The sequence below is a fragment of the Corvus brachyrhynchos genome, unplaced genomic scaffold, assembly GCF_000691975.1.
Source record: "Corvus brachyrhynchos isolate BGI_N302 unplaced genomic scaffold, ASM69197v1 scaffold9, whole genome shotgun sequence".
NCBI lineage: Eukaryota > Metazoa > Chordata > Aves > Passeriformes > Corvidae > Corvus > Corvus brachyrhynchos.
The window spans coordinates 1,230,092-1,242,473 of NW_008240037.1; positions in this window are offsets into that span (position 1 = coordinate 1,230,092).

The window sequence follows — 12,382 nt, forward strand, 5'->3', positions numbered from 1 at the left end:
AAATACACAATAAAAAACTTTGGATAGCTTCCTGTCATTCCATTAAGCCAGTTGACGTATCATCTTGAAATTTGGTTTTATTTTATAAAATTTTACATGGACTATGTTATACTTGCTGACAAAAAGGAAGATCAAGTAAGTCCTGCATAAGAGGAGAGACAAATTCTACCCAGGGGGTGGAAATGTGAAATTTCAAAGTAAAAGGAAAGGAAAATTGGAAGGGCAGTTATTTCATTGAAACGTAAAGTATTTGGGTTGGAAGGGACCTTAAAGATCACCTTGTTCAATCCCCTGCCATAGGTAGGACACTTTTCATTACACCAGGTTGCATAAAAGTTGCATCCAACTTGGCCTTGAACGCTTCAAGGGGTGGGATATCCACAGATTCTCTGGGCAACCTATTCCAGAGTCTCACCATGATCACAGTAAAGAACTTCTTCCTAATATCTAATCAAAACCTACCTTCTTACAGTTTGAATGTCCTTATTCTGTCACTGCCCCTGTAAAAAGTCCCTCTCCAGTTCTCTTGTAGGTTTGCATTAGGCACTGGAAGGTGCTATAAGGTCTCCCCAGAGCCTTCTCTTCCTCAGTTTGAACAACTCGCAGCCTGTCTTCAGCAGAGAGGTGCTCCAGCCCAAAGCATGCACACCAGGTGAGGTCTCACAAGAGCAGAGGAGAAAAATCCCCCCCCTCGACCTGCTGGTCATATCTTTTTTGAAGCAGCCCAGTGTAGTTGGCTTTCTGGGCTATGATTGCACATTGCCAAGTCGAGCTTCTCATCCACCATCTCCCCCAAGTCCTTTCCTCAGCTAGTCTTGATCCATTCTCTGCCCAGCCTGTGTTTGTGTTTTGGATTGACCCGGCTTGGATGCAGGACCTTGCGCTTGGCCTTGTTCAACTTGATGAGATTCACATGGGCCCACCTCTCCTGTCTGTCAAGGCCCCTCTGGATGGCATCCCTTCCCTACAGCATGTGCACTGCATCACACAGCTTGGTGTCTCTTGGTCAACTTCTCATCTGTCCCCAGGCATTCAGAGCTCCATGCACTCCAGCTGGTCACTGGCACAGAGCATGGCATCCCCTCCTTGTCTCCCTTGCCAGACCCTCCTAAAGAGCCTGTATCATTCCATTTTTATAGTCCAGTCATAACAGCCATCCCACCACATCTTTGTGATGCCAATAAGATCATAGCACACCTCTCTAACTCCTCTTGTTTATTTCCCATGCTACATGCACTTGCATACAGGCATTTAAGTTGAGATCTAGATGAAGATTATTTGCTGACTGAAGAGGCAGGAATTCCTTTGTGCTGCTCTTCAAGTACTCGAATGCTCATCTTTCAAAGAAAGGTCCTTCCACACACACCACTATGCTACCAGCTGTTTGTTTGGTCACAGTGTTACTACTTTTCTTCAGCACTGGGGGAATATTGTGGTGAAAGGTGCCAGACTGAGCCTGTACTATGACTGTTTTGGGGTGGGATAGGCTAGTCCCTCATATGAACCTAGGCAGAGACCTTCAATGACTGTCACCTGGGCTAACATTGCTGAAATTAGTGGCCTTGCCTAATATAAAGCTCTTTGGATTCTACATATGCAAATAGTCTCACATATATATTTATAAACAATGTAATTTCAGCAATTTCCAGGGAAGAGTGTATACCCCAAATTCATGTTTCTGACTGACTTTATTATGTAGTTTTACAAATTTGATGGAAGTAGATGAGTCAATTTAATTACCTGCTTCAATTTCTTGATGACTATTTCAAATATAAAACATAATTATCATTTGGTCATATAGAAATTTGCAGTTATTTACCATCCATTTATGTTCATAAAAATTACCATATAGTTAGAAAATTATTGACTTTTTTCCTGCAAAAGTGAGCACTCCCTTAGAGCTTTTATCTCTTCAAACATATAGACTATATATTTGTCTTCAGATTGTGCATTCAGCAGTTGTTCTACTGGTTGACTTCTGTTCTATACATACATACATATGTATGTATTACTAACAGGGGTTCAATTGTACTATACTGACATTGAAATTCACAGTTTAGGGCTTCAGCTCGCAACTTCAGACTGCTTTACATTTCTCCATGTGCTCAGAATCATTATTTTCTGCGTATTTCCAACAGTGTAAGAATATAAATAAATATAATTTAACAAACCAGTATTTCAAAACCATGTAATTGCTATTTCTGATTGCCTAATCTTTGGAGAAAGATTCATATCCATGCACCTAATCCAGCAAAATACTGCTATATCTAAAGTTAAGCAAACAGTAATTTGAATGATTTTGTGTGATTGCATTAAGTTTGTATGGAAAACTTTTGCAATGGCAGGACTACAAGGGTGGTTTCCATGACAAACTTCCCCCCTGTTCAACAAAGCCTATTCCAGCTGTTTCCAAGACTCCTACAAGGCCGGGTCTGGCCAAGGCCTCTGGGATAACATTTAAGAAAGGGTGAAAAACTGCTAGGCAGCAGTGGCTGGAGAGAGGAATGAGAATATATGAGAGAAACAGCCCTGCAGACACCAAGGTCAGGGAAGAAGGAGAGGGAGGAGGTGCTCCAGGTGCTGGAGCAGAGATTCCCCTGCAGCCCATGGTGCAGACCATGGTGAGGGAGCTGTGCCCCAGCAGCCCATGGAGGGTCCATGGTGGAGTAGATACTCCCCTGCAGCCCATTGAGGACCCTGCTAGAGAGTAAGTGGATACATCCAAAGATGGAAGTGTCTCCTTGGGGTATCTGGATCGGGTATCTGGCAGGATGTGGCCCAGTGAAGAGAGGAGCCTGTGCTGGAGCAGGTTGGCTGGAAGGACTTGGGACCCCATGGTGGACCTATGCTGGAGCAGGCTGTTTCTGAATGACCGCAACCTATGGAAAGTTGCAATCAAACTGGAGAAGTTTGTGGAGGAGTCTCCCATGGGAGAGACCCCATGCTGAAGCAGGGGAAGAATGAGAGAAAGAAGGAAAAGCAGAAACAACATGTGATAAACCGCCTGCAACCCCCATTCCTTAACCCCTTGCACTGCTGGGAGAGGAAGTAAAGCCAAATCAGGAGTGATGTCGGGCCTGGGAAGAAGGGAGCGATGGGAGGAATCTTTTAAGGTTTAGGTTTTACTTCACATTACCCTACTAGGATTTGATTAATACATTAACATTTTGCTTAATAAACTAAATGATATTCCATGAGCTGAGTCTGTTTTCTCTGGGATGGAAAGTCCTTCTTGTCCTTCTCCCAACCCAAGAGCCTTTGGTTGTATTTTCTCTCCCCAGCTCAGCTGAGGAGAGGAGGGCTAGAGTAATTTTGGGCAACTAGTGTCCAGCCAAAATCAACATAACACAGTGTGGCATATATTTCCTTTAATCTTATCTGAGCATCCCTTGTTAAATTTTTTGTATTCTTGTGACTGTTCATTCTGTTAAAAAAAAAAAAAAAAGAGAAAGAAAACAAAACAAAACAAAACCCTAAAAACCTATTAATTCCATTTTAATCCCATGAAACTCTGGTTTTGTAATAAAAGATCTTTTGTAATGATAAGCATCTTCATTTACAGTACAAGTGAAACATGCATTTTAGAATAGAAATCTCCAATCCAAAGGACTTTTTCTCTAAACTTACCTTGGACCATCTCTTCCTGTCTCACCAGTTTAATTACCTTGAACATAAATTACTGTATTTTTCCAAGAGTGGCATGTTCAAAATTGTTACACACAGAGAGTCTTTTTTTTTCCTAGAGCTGTGGTGTGTATTCTTCTGGGTATTTTACTGTGGCCTTTAAAAGATATCTACGCTATTTTGCCTTTTATAACTTCCAAAAATAAATTGCTACTTGCTCTCTTTCTTAGGGCTCTAGATGACAACATAAACACAGTTCAAAACAAATATGACTAAATTTTCAGTGTCTATGATAGAATGATTTTTCCATATATTAAACCCATTAATTTTTCCTGAAAGGCTATGAAATTAGTATGGGGGGGGGTGTTAATATTATACTGCCTTTGTGATATAGTATTTTGTAAAGTGTAATAATCTCACTCTGAAGTTCACTGTTGTTGTTTGCTTTTTTATTTTTAATTTAATAAGCAACTCAGAATATATTATACTATGTTAAAATCTCAAACAAAACTACCCATGACTGAAATTATTATCTTCCAAAGAGAGGACTGACAGTGTATAAAGTACAAACATCAAGATTTTCTTCCTAATACTTAACAGATTCTAATATTTAGTTAATATGCCTTACATCAAATATAGTGTTTCAGACAGATGATTTCAGACTGATTTTCTGAATTAGATTTGTAGCTGCCTTGCATTGCTGGCAGATCAAGTCCAACTGGAATCCAGTCACTAATTTCAATGGGAGCTGTGCATATGTTTTATAAACCTCGAGGTTTAGTTCAAGAAACCTTCACAAGAACCTATAGCTACTTATGCCCGGGTGGTGTATTGTTTTTTTTCAATTATGAATTAAATGCTTACATGTATTTTTCAGGTTAAGAAAATCTGACTAGTATTCTAGTCAGTTTTCTATTATTCATCTGGAATTTAAGGGGATTCGCATCCATTATTTGTTAAAAAAGCATATGATCATTACATTTTCAAAAATATTTACAGCAAGAATTTTAATTTGCTGTTCTTGTCAGCTGAATCTCGCATAAGGGTGGGAAAATGTAATCTTGGTGCATGCAAATGCAGGTTTTTGCTTATGCAATGACTATATGCAAATTTTGCTTAACTAGTTTGTTGGTTGAAATTTTAAAGTATCTGAAAACTTGTGGTGTTCACTCCATTCCCTGACATCCACTTTTCAGGAGATAATAATTCTGGGTAGAGGGGGCTTAGTTTGTTAAGAACAATATATTGATTGTCTTGCTAGGATGCAGTTAAAATAAAATAAAAAGCTTAGCTGGTACAAGAAGTTCAGTTTAATCTATGAATTCAGTGTAATCCTAAGAAGTATTGAGGAGGGATAAATCATGTAATATTAACTATGGAGAAAGTCATGCAGTCACCTGCTATGATAAAAAAAAAATTGTGTTGTTCCACAATGCAAAAAAGTAGAGTATATGAGATCCAAAATATCTGAGCCCTTTACCAGTGCATTCCTGAGAGTAATACCTGACAGCAACTCTGTTACAGGTTATAGAGGGAGAGAATTATTTAGGAATTTGTTTGCTATGAGGAAGTAGTTGTTAATAGCTTTCTATCTGTATTCACAAGTTTTTCTGGGCACAGAGAGGGACCTTCTGATTTAGAGAGCTTTTGTCATTCATGACCTAGAAGCAGTGTGGACTCCTTTTGTATGAGACTGTAGTGACAGAAAAATACACATATTATTTTAATTCTTTTAAAAATTGCCACTGACTGTGTGAATGTAAACCTTATTTGCCCATTTTTTCCCATTCTGATTTGACTTTTCTCCATAATTTACCTTAAATAATTATCTATCCTATGTATTTTCAGCTCCACACAACATTTCATTGTGTTCATGTCTGCAATTTTTTGGGTAGTTAGATCAGATTTTATTAATAATGTCTTCCAACATCAAGTATCATGCTCTTTTTTGTTATGTCCATTCTTATTTTGCTTCAGAACATCTGTATTTCAAGTTCTTGTTTCTGAGTCCATGCATTTGTTTTAAACTGTAGATTAAGTAGCTTCATATTTTATTTTGCTTAAATATTCACAAAATACATATACATACTTTCTTGGAGAAGGAAATTACTACTTAAATCTCAGTTCACTAAAGTGATTAGCCTTTTAATCGTTTGTATGTAGTAAATTGCCCTAATAATTTGCTCTTCTTTATGTATGAAAAAAATAATGTGGATCAGAAGATGATTTTATGTAACATAAGAATGTCTTCATTAAAATATTTCCTACATTATCTATATTTATGTAATAATGAATTCTGAAAGCAGAGGAGTTCTATGAAAAAAAAAAACCAACAAGTTAACTGCTATTTCTTTTCTGGTATTTTCATGTCAAACAGGGCCAGGTCAATCATAAACCCAGGACTGTACTGCAGTCACACATTTCTAGAATAATAGATTAGCAATACACAGTTTGGCTAAAGTTCACTAAACTGTTCTGGTATCCTTACGGCTGAAAGTTGTAAGAGTTGTTATGAAACTGTTACTGATGATGACCTCAAGAAACAGAGTCTTCATCTTAACATTTACTATTTTCAGGGTGGGTTGTTTTTGCCATCTGGATGATTATTTTACTATGCAAAAAATTTGATTCCCCCTTTCTTTGGGAAGGACTTAATATTAACAAGCAGATCTTGAGTTGTTTTTCATTTCTTTTTTTTGAAAAAGCAAAATTATATAAATGAATTTTAGCTCAAGTGTTCTTGAAAAATAGTATTATTCCTTTCTGTACAGAATAGTCACTTATGTACTACTGCTGCTTTCAGTGTTCTTTTCCAAGACATATTTCATATATTTGTTCTTGATGTCTAAAATTACAGGCTGAGGGTGTTTGTAGTTAAGTCAATATTTGAGCTATGCAACATAGGCATTTAGAGAAAGGCCAAGTCCTGTGCTTGTGTAAGTGTTTCATCACTGTAAATTCCCCAGTAAGTATTGCACTCCTTCATATTTTGAAAGAGTAATACAGTAGTTCACATATGTGCTGTAAGCAAATTCAGTGGACTAAAAGAAAGAAAGAATATTTTCATCTGTTTTGTAAGAGTAGATTAATATTCCAGTATTTTTGCATAAAAGCACAACAGTTAGTTGTGATTCCCTTAATTTTCCAGAATTTTATAGCATTAGCTACCTTACTTCCATTTCCTTTTTTTAAACATTAAAAAAGGGGTTTTATACACTATATATTAACTAATATTTATGTTGCTAATTAATAATCTTACTGTTTGTTTCAATATGTACTTTGTTAATTAACATTTGGTTTTTCTTCTGTTTAGATTCTGACTCTCCCAAAATAGCATTTTGACCCTCATCAGTGCACACAGATTTAGACCCCTTGGTTTGTTAATGCAGCTACTGCACTATTGAGATAGACTTTGTAGCAATACTTTAAAACATCTATTTCTAAGGCAAAAACATGATTTTGCTGATCACAGATTAACAATGAGAATGGAAAATCAACAGCTCATAAAGAGAATAAAGAAACTCCATCTGTGGGATTTCATCGTGGGAGAGGTTAGGGGATTTGTTCCTTTCTTTTTTAAAAGTCAAAAGAGTATGGAAATACATTGGGAATGGACTTGTTATGACTGTTGCATTTGTATGTATCTTTCTTCAATTTGAAGTTTCCCTGTAACAACACTAATATTTCTGGAATCCACTGTGTTGACACAGTGCTGCTCCATGATCCTCTGTGTCTGATGCAGTCAGGGAGGCTTAGAGACCAGTGGTGTCTGGTAGTTGAAGTCCAAGTGTGATTTATGCAGAAGCCAGTAAGTTTATGTTTGGCAGATGCTTGGCTCACAATGCAGATAGCTCTGAGTTTCACAACTGAATTGTGCTACCATAGTTCTTCTCCTAACACATAATCTTACATGAGTAAAAAGCATGATCATCACACAGTGCACTGTTTGTTACAGCCCATGACATACCAGATAATTCCTGCCTTCTCTTTTCTGTGGTCTGGGACTGCTTTTGTGAGGCCTGAGAAAGGAGTGAATTTAAATGTGGTTTAGCATTAAACAGGATGAAAGTAAAGTAAGGGTTGAACTGGAGCCAACCATAGCATAAAACCCTTAAAACATAGTTATAAAAGGCCAGCAAAGGATATATGCAAAGATAGAAAGCAGAATATTTTGTTCCTTGTTGTGGGTGTGACAAACTCCCAGGCCATACTCACCAGTATCACATGGTAGCCCAGTACTTGGTTTTGGTTCAGAGCAGTAATTAGAAACAAGTGGTTTGCCGTGACAGTAACCATCCATTGCCAAGGAAGAAGGAAATTCATCATCCCCAGGATTCCTTAAATTGAGACAGGATGTTTTTATGCTCTAGTAAACCACAAGTTATTGGGCTTGACAGTATTCACTTACAATTTAAGGGAAGATGATATGTTCCACTACAGGAATTATTGGTGAAATTTTGTGGCCTGTGTTAGGCAAAGATCAAACTAGATGATCCTTATGTCTTAAAATCTGTCCTTAAAATTTACGGCTGCTCAAAAAAATCCTTGTAAGCAAAATAATGAAAGGAAAGAGGAGGACTGAAACATCAATCTGAAATGTTTTCCTTATTGTTTCCAAGCACCATTGTTTCCAAGAACATAGGGAATTTCTGTCTGTTTGGTACTATTACATCCCCAGACTTGTTCATAGTCAGGTCTTAACCAAAAATTTCATAAACACAAAAGAAGCGATCTGTGAGTTCTCTACTACTTTTTCTTCTGGCAGTTGAAAGAAATATTGCCTACACCTCCACAGTGTGCATCACTCATGTCAAGCCATGTAGAGATTTACCTGCCTGTGCAATGACTGTCTATGCAGACAAAGAAATAGTGTCTTCTTACATGTGAGAAACTAAGTTCAGGATGACTGAGTCACTCAAAGTTGTGAAGTTTCTGTCAGAGCCAAGGAATAAATAGAACTAGGCATGAATCTATCATGCTACTAGTGTTAAGGCATTCCCTCCTATCTAGTTTTTGCCATTCTGTCTCATCATGGAGCACTCTAAGAAAGAAAGAGAAGAAAAAAGGTCCTAGGGAACTAGACTGACAAAGTCCTGGCACACATTAAATCGTTACTGCTTCCTCTTGCTGAAACTGTGATACTACACAGGGCTCAGAGAGTGGGAGTACTCTGTGTGCAACACTTTAAAACAGATGAAAAGAAGATGGGGAGAATGGATGAATGCAAAAAGAAAATAATTCACCATATAAAATAAGAGAAGGGAAAAAATTTCTGCCTCTTTTCTTCACTCGTGCAAAAGATGGAGAAGGCAAATACCAAAGCCAAAAGCTATTAATTCTATCTTCTGCTTTAGCTTTTAGCTGCATGCCTTATCCATTTTAGAACGAGTTGTAAATTTTCAAACTAATGTAATTTTAATTCTTAATTCTCCATTCACTGTTTCCGTTTAGGTTTGGGACAGTTCTGCTGCATGAGAGTGTAGTACATAAAATTCTAAAAGTAAATCTTGGCCTTATTTTATTAGGGTTAAAATCTGACCTGATTTAGTCTATTTAAATTTTCTTTCATGTAATCACAGTCAAGTTTCCTTAATTTATAAAACTAGCTGCAAAGATGACTTTGCATTTTACCCTTTATACATTCATTTTAAATCATGAAGCACACAAACGGAAATGCTGCAATTATGTTTGACTTGCACTTCCAGTTACATAGCTTACTGAATTCTCAGAAGTTGTTTGTAAGATTATGGAATAAGAAGTACATTACATGTGCTTGGTGCAAATGTCAAAAACATGAGAACACTCTGTCATAGTATTGACATACACCCTTTTATATTACGAAGTATTGATCTGCTCTCTCAAGCTTGCACAGAAAAAAAGAAACCTTGTGTCAGCAAGGGAAAATGAGCTTTTCATCTTTTTCGGAATGTTTCCAGAAATTTATACACAATGGCTCCTTCAGATGACCCCACCCCAGAAAACTGTAGGAAAAACTTCTTTCTGTCCCTTCTTGCTTTCAGCTCTCTCTACGTCACACATTGGTCATGGCTGGAAAAGGATCTAAAGATATTTCTCAGAAGAGTAGCATCTGAAAACTTATCCCTCAATAAGAAAAGTGGCAGATCAGAGCACTTAAAATATTATTTATGAAAATTATTTCACCAGCAGTTACTTAACTGAAACTCATTTAGCATCAATACCTGATCTCACTTTCTTTGTCTTGTCTACTGATACTTCCAATATCTGTATTGGAAGCAAGGAGCATTTGGTTAAAAGAGTCAAAGTGAAGCAAAAGAAAGCAAAAGCTTTTCCATAAAGGTATCACTTTTTTGAGCTCAAAAACCAGGTGTTACCAGAACCTATCCATCTTTAAATTACCTACAGAACTTCATTGGGACTGCAGGTTCAGGTGCACTGAACTGCAATTCATCATGCATTGTTCAGGTTTAAACACATGGAAGACTCAGTACAATGACAGTTGAGTCTCAGAAAATTCAGTATAATTGCATTTACTCTGATTGAAAAAAGTAAGATGAAGGATCTCATTTAAAGTGTGAGATCACAGTAAGTAGGAATGCTCCTGTGAATTTTTCAGCTTTAGTTTCAGCAAAGACATCAGCTAATAAAATTCATATCGTCTCATATGAAATCCTCTAATTGCTGCACTCCATCAGTTGTAATGGAAATTGGATAATTTACTACACAAAAAAATTGATAGATATTGGTGCTAATGTGCTTTTTTGATAGTACCCTCTGGTAAGTAATTTTTCAAATAGCCTTTATTAAGTAAACTTATTTGAAAACAGTCTGCTTTTCTGCAGAACTGTGGATCTCTGGATGCACACACCCATGCTGAGAAGCAAATTACATGTGAAAGCACAAGAACATCTGCAATTTAAGCTCAATTTATTACTAACAGAACAGCTATTTCATACAGAGTTGCATGACTTTTCTCACCATTTAAATACACCTTTCCTTACCTAACTTGGCAAATGATACAATATTCTTGGGAAAAGAGAAGTAAAGACCAAAAGAAGAGCTGGGATTGCTGCTTTGATAGTCTCTCAAAGCCTAGATGCAGTACTTGGAAACTGTACTATGAAGCCTGCAAAAGTCATGAGACACTGGAAAAAAGAAAGGTTTGCTCAAGGGTTGCCAGTGTGGAAACAGTGATCTAACTTTGTGTAACTGGCAAGGAACTTGGTACACTTAATTCTCAAATAGGCAGGACTAAAATGTCGGTAAGGATTATGTTGAATTTTTAAGCAATGTCAAGGCTGATACAGCAAATATAGTAATGATTAAATGCTATATAATGCTACAAGCACCAAGAAGCAATTTCTCTTCTATTCTGTGTGAAAGTATCGTGTGTTCACACAGGATGCAGCATAATGCTCTCCCAGTTTAGGATGCAAGTAGTCCAGAGCAAGTAATTTATGAAATGGTATAATTTGCAGGTCTATGCTATGGACCTTTTGCAAAAAATGGAAAATTCTTCTAGCTTCCCCCCTACCCCCCCTTTTTTTTTTTTTTTAATAATGAGCTCCTTCTCTTTGCATAGACTGTTGGGGTTTTTTTAATAAATCACAGAAAATTTGCATGTGACTTAGAAGTGTAAAATTTTGCAGGAACATTGACAGTGAAGTAATTTGTAGCAAACTATTTCTGTCGGGGAAAGAATTAAGGAGCATAAGGTATTTTATAAATACATCAAAGGAAGAAAGTGCTAGAGAGAAAAGTGATCTGGGAATAACTATTCAAAACTAGTTATGGCAATGCAGATTTCTAAGAAAAAAAACATTTCACAAGGGCGAGAAGTAAAAATGGTAAGATACTGAAAAATACTCAGTCTTAAAGTCTACCTAACCTCCTCAGTTGCTACTCACTTTAGACATACTGATCTCAACCCTCAGAAGGAGATTTTTTAATAAGAAGGTACTGTGCAAAGCTTTACACTTCAAAATCTGGGTCAGTTGCAATCCAGACATCCAACAGAGCAGGCCTCCTTCGGACCTTTTGAGAATGGATTTTGTAGCACAAAGAAGAAATGAGTAGAGGTAAAGGAAGATACACCAGTACTGAAATTCTCTCCATGCTTTCTTGCTAGCACTAGGGTGTGGGAGAGGAAGGGAGAAAAGGGCTCTCTCATCTCTCAAGAGGGTGAAAAACTGTGTAATGTGGCTGGCAGTGCCAATGCCCAGGAAGAAGAATCTCTCTTGGTCTGGTTTCCTTCTAGAGCTCAAGCTGGCACTTCTCCATGTGTGGTGTCTTGTACCTGCTCCATGGCTGATCACGGACCCCAGGTAAGCTGAGCCTTGAGTATTGATTTCATACAGAATAAAATAACCCTCAGATTTACAGCCAATTGTTGCTTGCTCATGCGGAAATCTCTATTGCACAAAAATTCTCAATGTTTACCCACGGTCATTTTCAAAAAACAATAGCAGAGGTTTTGCCAAGAGCACAGGGGTTATGCAACAGCCTCTCTACTGTAGTTGTAGTACTGTTTAGTTTTGTACTGCCAAGGAGCTGTGGGTATGAGGTAGGAAGACCATGTAGGATTTGCTTTAAATTTTCTGCTTTGTGATGCATCATCTGGGACATGGTTAGGAGTTTCCTGCTGTGGAAAAACATCACAGAGAATCTGCTATTTCTTCCAAATATAATAGGTTCTCCTGGCATTTCTTATCAACATAGAATCATGTCTTGAAACATTTTCAAATCAAAAGCAAGAGGGAAATGTACTAATGTCAGAGTC